Raw genomic sequence first — 14229 nt, 5'->3', positions numbered from 1 at the left:
GATCTTAAATGAATAGATTGCACCTATATTCCCAGAGGAGAAATACATTGTAATCAGGGATTTCAGGTGGGCTGGTGAGATTTGAGAACACGTTAAGATTAATAAGGAGGAGGTATTAGATATTTTAGCAGGTATGAAGATGCATAAATTCCGAGGACCTGATTAGATGTACCCCAGGCTGCTATGGGAGGCAAGGGAGGAACATAGAACATAGAACATTACAGCGCAGTACAGGCCCTTCAGCCCTCGATGTTGCGCTGACCTGTCATACCAATCTGAAGCCCATCTAACCTACATATTCCATGTATGTCCATATGCTTGTCCAATGACGACTTAAATGTACTTAAAGTTGGCGAATCTACTACCATTGCAGGCAAAGCATTCCATACCCTTACTACTCTTTGAGTAAAGAAACTACCTCTGACACTTGTCCTATATCTATCACCCCTCAATTTAAAGCTATGCCCTCTCATGCTCACCGTCACCATATTTGGAAAAAGGCTCTCCCTGTCCACCCTATCTAACCCTCTGATTATCTTATATGTCTCTATTATGTCACCTCTCAACCTTCTTCTCTCTAACGAAAATAGCCTCAAGTCCCTCAATCTTTCCTCATAAGACCTTCCCTCCATACCAGGCAACATCCTCGTAAATCTCCTCTGCACCCATTCCAAAGCTTCCACATCCTTCTTATAATGGGGTGACCAGAACTGTACACAATACTCCAAGTGCGGCCGCAGTAGAGTTTTGTACAGCTGCAGCATAACCTCATGGTTCCGGAACTCGATCCCTCTATTAATAAAAGCTAAAACACTGTATGCCTTCTTAACAACCCTGTCAACCTGGGTGGCAACTTTCAAAGATCTGTGTACCTGGACACCGATATCTCTCTGCTCATCTACACTACCAAGAATCTTACCATTAGCCCAGAACTTTGCATTCCAGTTACTCCAACCAAAGCGAATCACCTCATACTTGTCCGCGTTAAACTCCATTTGCCACCTCTCAGCCCAGCTCTGCAGCTTATCTATGTCTCTCTGTAACCTACAACATCCTTCGTCACTATCCACAACTCCACTGACCTTAGTGTCGTCTGGAAATTTACTAACCCACCCTTCTACGCCCTCATCCAGGTCGTTTATAAAAATGATGAACAGCAGTGAACCTAACACCGATCCTTGCGGTACACCACTGGTAACTGGACTCCAGGATGAACATTTCCCATCAACTACCACCCTCTGTCTTCTTTCAGCAAGCCAATTACTGATCCAAACTGCTATATCTCCCACAATCCCATTCTTCAGCATTTTGGACAATAGCCTACTGTGGGGAACCTTATCGAACACCTTGCTGAAATCCATATACACCACACCAACCGGTTTACTCTCATCTACCTGTTTGGTCACCTTCTCAAAGAACTCAATTAGGTTTGTGAGGCACGATCTACCCTTCACAAAACCGTGCTGACTATCCCTAATCAAATTATTATTTTCTAGATGATTATTCCCATCCGGCCCAGGGGACTTATCTATTTTCACACTCTGCAGGATTTCTAATACCTCTTCCTTGTGAACCTCAATCACACCTAGTCTAGTAGCCTGTATCTCAGTATTCTCCTTGACAACATTGTTGTTTTCTAGAGTGAATACTGTCAAAAAATATTCATTAAGTGCTTCCCCTATTTCCTCTGACTCCACACACAACTTCCCACTGCTATCCTTGATTGGCCCTAATCTTACTCTCGTCATTGAGATTGGTGAGGGCCGTGGCACAGATATTGAATACTTTGCTGGCCAAAGGTGAAGTGCCAAATGATTGAAGAATAGCTAATATGGTTCTTTTGTTCAAGAAGGGAAGCTCAGATTAGATTAGATTCCCTACAGTGTGGAAACATGCCCTTCGGCCCAACCAGAACACACCGACCCTCCAAAGAGTAATCCACCCAGACCCATTTCCCTCTGACTAATACACCTGACACTATGAGCAAGTTAACGTGGCCAATTCACTTGACATGCACATCTTTGGACTGTGGGAGGAAACCAGACGACCCAGAGGAAACCCACGCAGACACGGGGAGAATGTGCAAACTCCACACAGACAGTCACCTGAGGCTGGAATTGAACCTGAGACCCTGATGCTGTGAGGCAGCAGTGCTAACCACTGAGCCACCGTGTCGATAGGCCAGGTCACTACAGATCAATTAGTCTGATATTAGTGGTAGGGAAATTATTGAAACAATTCTGAGGGAGAGGGTTAATCAACACTTGGCCAAAATGAGGACTGCAGATGCTGGAGCTCAGAGTCAAGATTAGAGTGGTGTGGGAAAAGCACAGCAGGTCAGGCAGCATCCGAGGAACAGGAAAATCAACGTTGCAGGCAGGAGTCCTTCATCAGGAATGAGCTAATTCCTGATGAAGGGTTCCTGCCCGAAACATCAATTTTCCTGCTCCTTGGATTCTGCCTGACGCACTGTGCTCTTCCAGCACCACTCTAATCTTAATCAACACTTGGAAAGACAACAATTGATCAGGGACAGTCAGTATGAATTTGCTGGATAGAGATCTTGTTTGACTAAGTTAGTTGTATTTTTTGAAACGGAGACTAAATATATTGATGAGGGTAATGCATTTGATCTGGTTTACATGGACTTTATAATACCTTTGACAAGGTCCCACATAGAAGGTTGGTCCAAAAGAAGAGCTGAAAATGTGTTGCTAGAAAAGCGCAGCAGGTCAGGCAGCATCCAGGGAACAGGAGAATCGACGTTTCGGGCATAAGCCCTTCTTCAGGATTCCTGAAGAAGGGCTTATGCCCGAAACGTCGATTCTCCTGTTCCCTGGATGCTGCCTGACCTGCTGCGCTTTTTCAGCAACACATTTTCAGCTCTGATCTCCAGCATCTGCAGACCTCACTTTCCCCTGGTCCAAAATAAGAGCCCATGGGATCCAGGCAAGTTGGCAAAATAGATTCAAAATTGCTTGTAAATGGGAGGCAAGGGTGATGGTGGAGAACTGTTATTGTGATTCATTTTGTGACTGTTAGTGTATCACAGGGATCGGCGCTGGGACCCTTGCTGTTTGTTATGTACATTAACAACTTGGAGATGAATGTGGAAAATATAATTAGTAAATTTGCAGATGACATGAAAATTGGTGGTGTTGATAGTGAGGAGGATGGTCTCAGGTTACAGTCTGATATTGATTAGCTGATAAATTGGACAGAGCAATGGCAAATTGAATTTAATTCTGATAACAGTGAGGTGACACATTTTGGGAGTTCTACTAAGAGAAGGATATACACAATGAATGATAGGTGTCCAGGAAGTACTGAGGAACAAAGGGATGTTAGTGTAGAAGTCCATGGCATCAGGATAGGTCAACAGAGTGGCAAAGAATTCACAAGATACTTGCCTTTGTTAGCTACAGCAAGGAAGAGCAAATAATCCTTGTTACAACTTTATAAAATGTTGGTTCGGCCAGAGAGTGTGCAGAGGAGATTCACCACAATGTTGCCTGGGATGAAAAGATTTAGTTTATGGGGAGAGACTGGACAAGCTGGGTTTGTTTTCCTTGGAGCAGCGGAGGCTGAGGGGGTAATTGATTGAGGGATACAAAATAATGAGGGGCATAGAACATGAGAATCTTTTCCCGATGGCAGACATGTCGAAGACTAGAGGGCACATATTAAGATTAAGAGTTTAGAGGGTATCTGAGAAAAACCTTTTTCACCCACATATGAATACGTTGCCTGAGAGAGTGTGGAGGCAGGTAATCTCATAATATTTCGGAAGCATCTGTGTGAGCACTTAAAATGTCAGGGCATAGCAGGTAATGCACCAAGTGCAGAAAAATTGAATTAGTGTAATTTGGTGTTTGTTGGGTGGTATAGACATGGTGGGCCAAATGGCCTGTTTCTGTGCTGTACGGCTCTATGGTAGCTGAAAGATGTTAATTTTTCATAGGTGACTCATAACACAGGAATTGGTTCAAAAGGTACAAACACCTAAAAGTGAATTGCATCAAATATGAAATCTATTGTGATGTTCATGGAGCATATAGTAAATGGAGTTAAAATTTAGATCAGCCATGGTATAATTGAATGATAGATCAAGCTCCACAGGCCCAATAGCCTTTCTACAGTTCATATGCTGTTTAAGCAATGGTCACTTGGCTGCATAGAACTTGAGTATTGCTGAGAAAAAGAGACACAAATCTGTTGAAGCTTTTCGTCTCATATCATTAGGACTGACACAATAATATCATAGTTTAAAGGTTATATTTAGTTTAAATTATACTGTATGAGAAAAAGGTGAAGATTGATTGGCAAGTTGACTGATTAGGAGTCAGTGAGGTCTGCAGATTCTGGAGATCAGAGTTGAGAGTGTGTTGCTGGAAAAGCACAGCAGGTAGAGGTCGGAGAGGAGGATGGAGCAGATAGGTGGGAAGGAAGATTGACAGGTGAGACAGGTCATGAGGGTTGTCCTGAGCTGGAAGGTTAGAACTGGGGTAAAGCGGGGAGAGGGGAAATGAGGAAACTGGTGAAGTCCATATTGATGCCCTGGGGTTGAAGGGTTCCGAGGCGGAAGATAAGGCATTCTTCCTCCAGGTGTTGGGTGGTCAGGGAGTGGCGATGGAAGAGGTCCAGAACCCACATATCCTTGGCAGAACGGGAGGGGGAAGCTTTAGATTAGATTAATTACAGTGTGGAAACAGGCCCTTCGGCCCAACAAATCCACACCGACCCGCCGAAGCGCAACCCACCCATTCCCCTACATTTACCCCTTTACCTAACACTACGGGCAATTTAGCATGGCCAATTCACCTGACCTGCACATCTTTGGACTGTGGGAGGAAACCGGAGCACCCAGAGGAAACCCACGCAGACACGGGGAGAATGTACAAACTCCACACAGTCAGTCGCCTGAGTTGGGAATTGAACCGGGTCTCTGGCGCTGTGAGGCAGCAGTGCTAACCACTGTGCCACCGTGCCGCCCACATGTTGAAATGTTCAACCAAGGGTCAGTGGGATTGGTTGGTGCAGGTGTCCCGGAGATGTTCTCTAAAGCCCTTTGCGAGAAGGCATCCAGTCTGCCCAATGTAGAGAAGACTGCATTAGGTGCAATGGATACAATAAATGACATGCGTGGAAGTGCAGGTGAAACTTCGATGGATCTGGAAGGTTCCTTTGGGGCCTTGGACGGAGGTAATGGGGGAGGTGTGGGTGCAGGTTTTACAATTTCTGCGGTGGCTGGGGGAGGTGCCAGGAGGGGATTGTGGCTTGTTAGGGGGAGTGGACCTGACCAGGTGGTCGTGGAGGGAACAGTCTTTGCAGAAAGCGGATAGGGATGGGGGAGAAATATATCCCTGATGGTGGGGTCCATTTGAAGTGGCGGAAATGTCAGCCGATGATGTGATTTATGCGGAGGTTAGTGGGGTGGAAGGTGAGGACCGGGGTGTTCTTTCCTTGTTGCGGTTGGAAGGATAGGGTTCAAGTGCAGAGGTGCAGAATGTGGATGAGATGCGTTGGAGGGCATCTTCAACCACGTGGGAGGGGAAATTTCAGTCTTTAAAGAAGGAGGCCATCTGGTGTGTTCTGAGTGGAACTGGTCCACCTGGGAGCAGATGCGGTGGAGGCGGAGCAATTGGGCATACGGGATAGCATTTTTTTAGGAGGTAGGGTGGGAGGAGGTATAATCCAGGTAGCTGTGGGAGTCGGTGGGTTTGTAAAAAATGTCAATGTTAGGTTGGTCCTCATGGATGGAGATGGAGAGGTCTAGGAAGGGGAGGGAGGTGTCAAAGATGGTCCAGCTAAATTTAAGCTCGGTGTGGAATGTGTTGGTGAAGTTGATGAACTGTTCGACCTCCTCGTGGGAGCACAAGGTGGCGCCAATGTAGCGGAGGAATGTAGGGGAGTGGTGCCGGTGTAACTCCCGAAGATGGGCTGTTCTACGTAGATGACAAAAAGACAGGTATAGCTGGGACCTATGCGGGTGCCCCTGGCTACTCCTTTTGTCTGGAGGAAGTGGGAGGATTGGAAGGAGAAATTGTTGAGGGTGAGGAGCAGGTCAGTCAAACGAATAAGGGTGTCAGTGGAAGGGTACTGGTGGGGACATTGGTAGAGGAAGAAACGGAGGGTTTGGAGGCCGTGGTCATGGGGGATAGTGGTGTAGAGGGACTGGATGTCCATGGTGAAGATGAGGCATTGGGGGCCGGGGAAACGGAAGTCTTGGTGGAGGTGGAGGGTGTGGTGGTGTCCCAAATGTATATGGGGAGTTCCTGGACTGGGAGGACAGGACAGTATCGAGTTAGGTGGAGGTGAGGTTGGTGGGCCAGGAGCAGGCTGAGACAATACATTGGCCAGGGTAGTCAGGCTTGTGGATCTTGGGTAGGAGGTAGAATCAGGCAGTGCGGGGTTCCCAAACGATGAGGTTGGAAGCTGTGGGTGGGAGATTGTCTGAGGTGATGAGATTGTGTATGGTCTGGGAGATGATGGTTTGGTGATGGGGTGTGAGGTCATGTTGGGGGGTGCAGTAGGAATAGGTGTGTTTGAGTTGGCGCCTGGCTTCAGCGGTGTAGAGGACAGTGCACCAAACTACCACTGCACCCCCTTTGTCCGCTGGTTTGATGGCGAGGTTGGGGTTGGAGTGGAGGGCTGCACTTTGTGAGGGTGAGAGTGTGTTGCTGGAAAAGTTGGGGGAATTGAAATGTTCAACCACGGGGTGGTGGGGTTGGTTGGTGCAGGTGTCCCGGAGATGTTCTCCAAAGCGCTCTGCGAGAAGGAATCCAGTCTGCCCAATGCAGAGGAGACCGCATCGGGAGCGATGGATACAATAAATGACATATGTGGAAGTGCAGGTGAAACTTTGATGAATGTGAAAGGGTCCTTTGGGGCCTTGATAGGAGGGAAGGGTGGAGGTATGGGCGCAGTCGACTAATCGGTCGACTGATTAGTCAAGTGTTGCTATGGAGACTGAATCAGGAAATATATTTCCCCCATTATATAAGACTATATATAGACTATCTAATCTTAACTGCCATCATTAGATTGTTATACCCAAGACCTGTAAAGGACTTTCATGGTTTTAAAAAGGAAGAAAGTGGACTTAAATGGATTAAACTTCATGAGACTTGTGTGGAATAAGCAAAACCACCAGCATTCAAATTGTCTTTTTTTATTGCAAGACATCAAAACTAGGCTAAGTCAGCATCAAAAAATTTACAACTCCTGTTTAATTCACAAATGTATCATAACTTTATATGTTAGGAGGTGAAAGGTTCACTTGCCAGTTAAGTAGCTTGGAAAACCTATGGATCTTGACTCTGGAATACACAGTAAACCATATTTCAATAGCTGTTTTTGAGCAACACAGCAGTAAAAAAATGTGACAATATGTACTTGAAAACTCACTCTCCTTTCCTGCTTCTCTCATCATCTCAGAATACAGCACCAATGAAAACCCAAATTGGGAAACACGCATTTACTAAGAACTCAAAGATACTTCAGATTCTGCTCCTGCTATGACCATAAGAAACAGGAATAGGACTTAACTATTCAGCTCAATTCTGTGCCGCCATTCTACAAAATCATGGCTGTTCTTTCCAGGCATCAACTCCTATGTTTTTTGTTCTTCTTTCTGTGGTACAGGTCAATAATTAACTAACTATGGCCTCAGGTTTAAAACCTAACAACTCAAAGATTATAAAGACTTTTGAATTATGTAGCCTTAATCCTCCCTGTCTATATCTGTCACTCTTTTCTTTAAACTTATTATCTGCTCTTGATGTCATGTTCTTATAATTTTTCTTCAGGTTAGTGGTTAATAAAATTTCTCTTTCTGTCATACAAGAAAATCTTCATAATTGGTTCCTTCCATTTCTAACAAACTATGTTTAAATTGAAATGCGCTAGCTTTGTGCTAAAAATTAAAAATATTCATTGCAGCCGACAGAAAGGAGATCAAAAACAGGAGAACAGATTCTCCTTCCTCAACTGGTTGAACCATCCTATTGTAATGCAAATTAGCACTTGCTCAACAATTCAGAGTGTGTTCAGAATTACACTAACAAATAATTTAGAAGTTTCTGTCACATTTGCAATGTGGTTCATGCTGACCATATTCATATGCAGTGACCCATTCTTAGCAGGAAAAAAGAAAATGTCCAGGCATTGCACTTTTTAAAATTAAAAAATGCACAGGGTCCATTCTTAATTGGAATGCCTCACTCAGAGTAAACTTGCAAGCCAATTAACACCCTTTTCTCACTCAGCATAAATTGTTGCTCCCTTTGAAATTTGACATATTGCATCTGTATTTGAAGAGCTCCAACAGCATGTATCATTTTTGGCAATACTAATGTTAAATTAGAGACGTTTATCAACAACTGTACTATACAGGATATTGGTGAGACAACACTTAAAATTTTGTATACAATTTGGTACCCTTGTTAAGCAGGGGTTTTCTTGCATTACAGCAAGTCCAGATAACATTCATCAGGTTGACTCCTCGAATGAAAGGTTGTCTTATGAGGAAAGGCTGAGCAAATTGGCCCATATTCTTTTAAGAAATGAGAGTTAATCTTACTGAAATATGCAAAATTGTGACAGCTGTTTGACAAATTGGATGCTGTGAGGATGTTCACTTGTGGGGGAATTTTGAACTTGAAGCACAGTTTCAGGATAAAGGGTGTCTCATTTAAAAATAGATGAGAATAATTTATTCTCAAGGAGGTGTGGATCTTAAGAATTCTTTGCTCCAGTAAGCAGTCAAGCTGGATCACTGAATATCTTACACAGGTAAAATGAGTTGAGACAATCATCCAATTGGCCATGATCTTATTAAATGGTGGTGCAGACTAGAGGGGCTGAGTAGCCACTTCTCATCCTATTTCTCTGAATTTCAATCAAATAACAATGTTAAAGCGTTGCTATTTGAATATTCATTAATTGCAGAACTACATTATTCTTAAAATGGTGGAAAACAAGTAGGTATAGAACATAGAAGAACATAAACATTACAGCGCAGTATTGGCCTTTTGGCCCTCGATGACCAGTGAAACAAATCTGCAGCCCCTCTAACCTAGACTATTCCATTCTCATCCATATGCCTATCCAATGACTATTCAAATGCCTTTAAATTTGGCGAACCGACTTCTGTTGCAGGCAGTGCGTTCCACGCCCCTACTACTCTTTGAGTAAAGAAACTACCTCTGGCATCTGTCCTATATCTATCATCCCTCAATTTAAAGCTATGTACCCTCATGCTAGCCATCACCATCTGAGGAAAAAGGCTCTCACTGTCCACCCGATCTAACCCTCTGATTAAGTCACCACTCAAACTTCTTCTGCCTAACGAAAACAGCCTCAGGTCCGTCAGCCTTTCTTCCTAAGACCTTCCCTCCAAACCAGGAAACATCCCAGTTAATCTCCTCTGAACCCTTTCCAAGACTTCCACATCTTTCCTATAAAGCGGTGACCAGAACTGTACGCACTACTCCAAGTGCAGCCGCACCAGAGTTTTGTATAGCTGCAGCATGACCTCATGGTTCCAAAACTCAATGCCTCTACCAATAAAAGCTAACACATGTGCGCCTTCTTAACAACCCTATCAACCTGAGTGGGAACTTTCAACTATCTATGTACATGGACACCAAGATCTCTCTGTTCATCTACAATACCAAGACTCTTACTATTAGTCCAGTACTCTGTTACTCCTTCTAAAGTGAATCATCTCACACTTTTCCGCATTAAATTCCATTTGCCACCTCTCAGCCCAGGTCTGCATTAGTATCTGATTTTACACAAGAAGTAAGCTAACAATAAATTATTTTAATTTTCCAAAAAAATTGGAAGTTGGGGACTATTTTACACAAAGCAGTACACAGGCAGTAACAACCATGGCCCAAATCTTCTCAGAAACATCAGTTATTGTCAGATTGCCACTCTGCTGCTACTTTTTCTCATTATGAATGAGTTCTGCTTTTCAAGCTGTGACTTCCAGTCTTAGCTAAATGTAAAGAACTTTAAATCAAAGTTCTTCTTTTAGCTTTGGATCATGAAGCGAAAACAAGCCATGCCTGCTTTTTACGGTATTAACTGCTGTATACTCACTAACACACTGTAAAGCTTTGGGATTTTAGAACATAGAACACAGAACAGTACAGCACAGAACAGGCTCTTCAGCCCACGATGTTGTGCCGACCATTGATCCTCATGTAAAGTAAACCTAATGTACGAACCCTCAAATTTCTGTGACCATATGCATGTCCAGCAGTCTCTTAAATATCCTCAATGACCTCGCTTTCACAACTGCTGCTGGCAACGCATTCCATGCTCTCACAACTCTCTGCGTAAAGAACCCACCTCTGACATCCCCTCTATACTTTCCGCCAAACAGCTTAAAACTATGACCCCTCGTGTTAGCCATTTCTGCCCTGGGAAAAAGTCTCTGGCTATCAGCTCTATCTATGCCTCTCAATATCTTGTACACCTCAATTAGGTCCCCTCTATTTTTTCATTTTTCCAATGAAAAAAGTCCGAGCTCAGTCAACCTCTCTTTGTAAGATAAGCCCTCCATTCCAGGCAGCATCCTGGTAAACCTCCTCTGAACCCTCTCCAAAGCATCCACATCTTTCCTATAATAGGGCGACCATAACTGGACACAGTATTCCAAGTGCGGTGTAACCAAAGTTTTATAGAGCTGCAACAAGATCTCACGGCTCTTAAACTCAATCCCCCTGTTAATGAAAGCCAAAACACCATATGCTTTTTTAACAACCCTGTCCACCTGGGTGGCAATTTTAAGGGATCTATGTACCTGCACAGCAAGATCTCGCTGTTCCTCCACACTGCCAAGAATCCTGTCTTTAATCCTGTACTCAACTTTCAAGTTCGACCTTCCAAAATGCATCACCTCGCATTTATCCAGGTTGAACTCCATCTGCCACCTCTCAGCCTATCTCTGCATCCTGTCAATGTCACGCTGCAGCCTACAACAGTCCTCTATACTGTCAACGACACCTCCAACCTTTGTGTCATCTGCAAACTTGCTAACCCATCCTTCAATCTCCTCATCCAAGTCATTAATAAAAATTGCAAAGAGTAGAGGCCGAAGAACAGAGCCCTGTGGAACACCACTCACCACTGACTTCCAGGCAGAATACTTTCCTTCCACTACCACTCGCTGTCTTCTGTCGACCAGTCAAATCTGTATCCAGACAGCTACATTTCCCTGTATCCCATTCTTTCTGGCCTTCTGAATGAGCCTACCATGGGGAACCTTATCAAATGCCTTATTGAAGTCCATATACTCCACATCCACCACTCGACCCTCATCAACTTGTCTAGTAACATCCTCAAAGATCTCAATAAGATTCGTGAGGCATGACCTGCCCCTCACAAAGTCGTGCTGACTGCCTTTAATCAAGCCATGCTCTTCCAGATGGTCATAAATCCTATCCCTCAGAATCCTTTCTAACATCTTGCAGGCGACAGACGTGAGACTGACTGGTCTGTAATTGCCGGGGATTTCCCTATTTCCTTTCTTGAAGAGAGGAATTACATTTGCCTCCCTCCAGTCCTCAGGTTCGACTCTGGTGGAGAGCGAGGATGCAAAGATCTTTACTAGCGTCGAAGCAATCGCATTTCTCGCTTCCCAAAGCAGCCGAGGACAAATCTGGTCTGGCCCTGGCAACTTGTCGATCTTAATGTTTGTCAAAATTTTCAGCACATTAGCTTCTTCAATCTCTATCTGTTCCAGCATACCTACCTGCTCCTCAATGGTTTCATTCACTACAAGGTCCTTTTCTTTAGTAAAGACAGAAGCAAAAAACTGCTTTTAAAACACCTTTTCAAAGCAGTTGTGAATTAATGAATGATTGATTGAACGGGTGAACATATAATTTATAAGTCAATAGGGCAGGTGAAAGAAGTGAGTTAGGCAGTAAGTTGAATGAAGTATGTGGGTAAGGTGGCAGCTGGGCAGGATGGCAAGTGGGCAAGATGGGTGCTAGGGTCAAGCAATATCAAGGGCTTGTTCTGTGCTGTTAGACTCTTAAGTTGAGTGATATCATCAGTTTAGGGCTAATCAAGTTGCTTCAGTGGGGCACTCAAAGGGTTGGGGCCAGTGAGGTAATTGGGCTGAGCCACACTGGGCCAGGGGCAGGGTCTTCAGGAGTTACAACCTTATGATGGAGTCTAATTGGATTGGGGGTGTATCATGGTATAATTCAGGTGGTTGGGTGATTGGTCAAGGGGGTAAGATTGTGGTGAGGGGCAAGGAGGGGGGTAAATAGTTACCCAGGAGTTAAACTTGGATATTTCCTATGTAACTATCGAGGTAAGTAAGCCAAAACAATTTAAGCGTTAACAGTCAGTGCACTGAGCCCTGACATACATCTCTGGCTGCATATCTGGTCTCCAAGTATCTGAAAACGAAGATCTGGGCTGTGTGTGTACAAAGTATGTTCAAATTGGCACATTCAACTCAACCCTCTATTCAAACATAATATTAAATATTGTATTTCCTTCTTGTAATAGTTTGTCTATTTTAAAACCTGAACTTAAAGGCACCATAATCATTCTTCCTTTTAAGATTATACTTTAATAACTTAGTAAGCATTACGTTGAAACTTTGTTCTTGACAGCTGGTAGGGAATCCCTTTTACCGCTCAATTCTAATCAATTTTTCAATTGCAGTTTCTCTTGGCGTTTTAATAATATATATTTACTGACATCACTTTGTCATTGCTTCTATGACTTTCCTCTCTTATTTCGATGGAGCTAGAATCAATATAAACTACTTTCATCTCAAACTTACTCTACGGGAATAACGGAAGATTGTCCTGAATCTCTACGCAAGTACACTGAATGGCCTAAGCCTAAATACAAATTTACTATTTGTGGATCAGAGGATACATCTGGAAAGGGATCTGTACAACTTTCTTTCTTTTAACTTAACAGGTGAAAAATTGACTGGGTTCTTTATCTGGGTTTATTAGGTCCTTTCAGGGGGCAGTTACGAGTTCACTAAACTGCTGTAAATTTGGAGTCACATATAGGACAGGTGTCATAGTCATAGAGTCATTGCATCCCATCCTAGGACAGGGTGCAGGCAGGGTCGTGATCCCATTAGAATGATAACCCACCGGAGGAAGTAGTCCATTTTTGGAAGGGTGTTGATCCGGAATATGTGCGCTGCTGGGAGACTTCCAAGCCTGGCAGCCCTGGATTTGGTAGGGCAAGACTTCAGTTGCTTTGCCATGGATGGTCAAGGTGCAGGCAGGATTGTGACCTTGTTAGAATAATATACCATCAGGGAACGTTTCCTTTCCCAAAAACTTTGGGGGAAAAAAGTCAAAACAACAGCAGTTTAAAAGGGAGAAGAGCAGACAAAGGTGAGGACAGTGCAGGAGAGAGAGAGAGAGAGAGAGAGAGAGAGAACCTGCACAGTTACCGCCTTTGGTGTTTGAATTCAAGTATCGCTGGACATCGGAGTGCATCTGGGAAAATTAACAAACAGTGAATTTCACAACTAATCTTGGAGGAACTGTTGGGTGAAGTTCACAGTACAGAATCAGATAAGTTAATTGTTGTTTTAAGTCTGTCCAAGAGAAAGGATGCATTAGTGGGTTCTTTCTTGATTATATGTTTTTGGAGATAAGTCTCTTGATTAAACTTAAAATAAAAGTCATAGCTATTAATTTAATCCGGGGCAGTTTTTGTAGAGGAATAAGACGGTGTTATTTTCTGGGTCTGTAGATTGTGAAGGAGCAAAAATGGCCTTTGCAGGGATATGTACTTCTTGTTAGATGTGGGAGTTTAAAGAGAGTTTAAAGGTTACTGCGGATGATATCTGCCATAAATGCTGTTGGATGCGAATCTTATCAGATCGAGTTGATCGGTTGGAGAGACAGATAGAAGCGATGAGGAATTTGAAACAGCAACAGTATGTGATGGATGGCAGTTATAGGAAGGGGGGAAGTCTCAGATACAGTCACATAGAGGGGTTAACTCCAGGAAGGGTAAGAGCAGTAGGCAGCTAGTGCAGGAGTCTTTTGTGGATATACCCATTTCAAACAGGTATGCTGTTTTGGAAAACGTAGGGGGTGATGGATTCTCAGGGGAACGTAGCATGAACAGTCAGGTTTCTGGTATTGAGACTGGCTCTAATGCAACGAAGGGTACGTTGGCTTCCAAAAGATCAATTGTGTTAGGGGATTCTGTAGTCTGAGG

At 43.7% G+C, this 14229-nt stretch overlaps 1 protein-coding gene across 1 annotated transcript in view; it reads right to left on the bottom strand.

The window, feature by feature from the left end:
* hfm1 (helicase for meiosis 1) overlaps positions 1–14229 on the bottom strand; it is a 201026-nt gene that overhangs the window by 73531 nt on the left and 113266 nt on the right. The gene's annotated exons all lie outside the window — the stretch shown is intronic.

This window comes from Chiloscyllium plagiosum, chromosome 11, assembly GCF_004010195.1.
Source record: "Chiloscyllium plagiosum isolate BGI_BamShark_2017 chromosome 11, ASM401019v2, whole genome shotgun sequence".
NCBI lineage: Eukaryota > Metazoa > Chordata > Chondrichthyes > Orectolobiformes > Hemiscylliidae > Chiloscyllium > Chiloscyllium plagiosum.
Note: the sequence above shows the minus strand (reverse complement) of the source record. Positions and strands in the feature narration are given on the sequence as shown.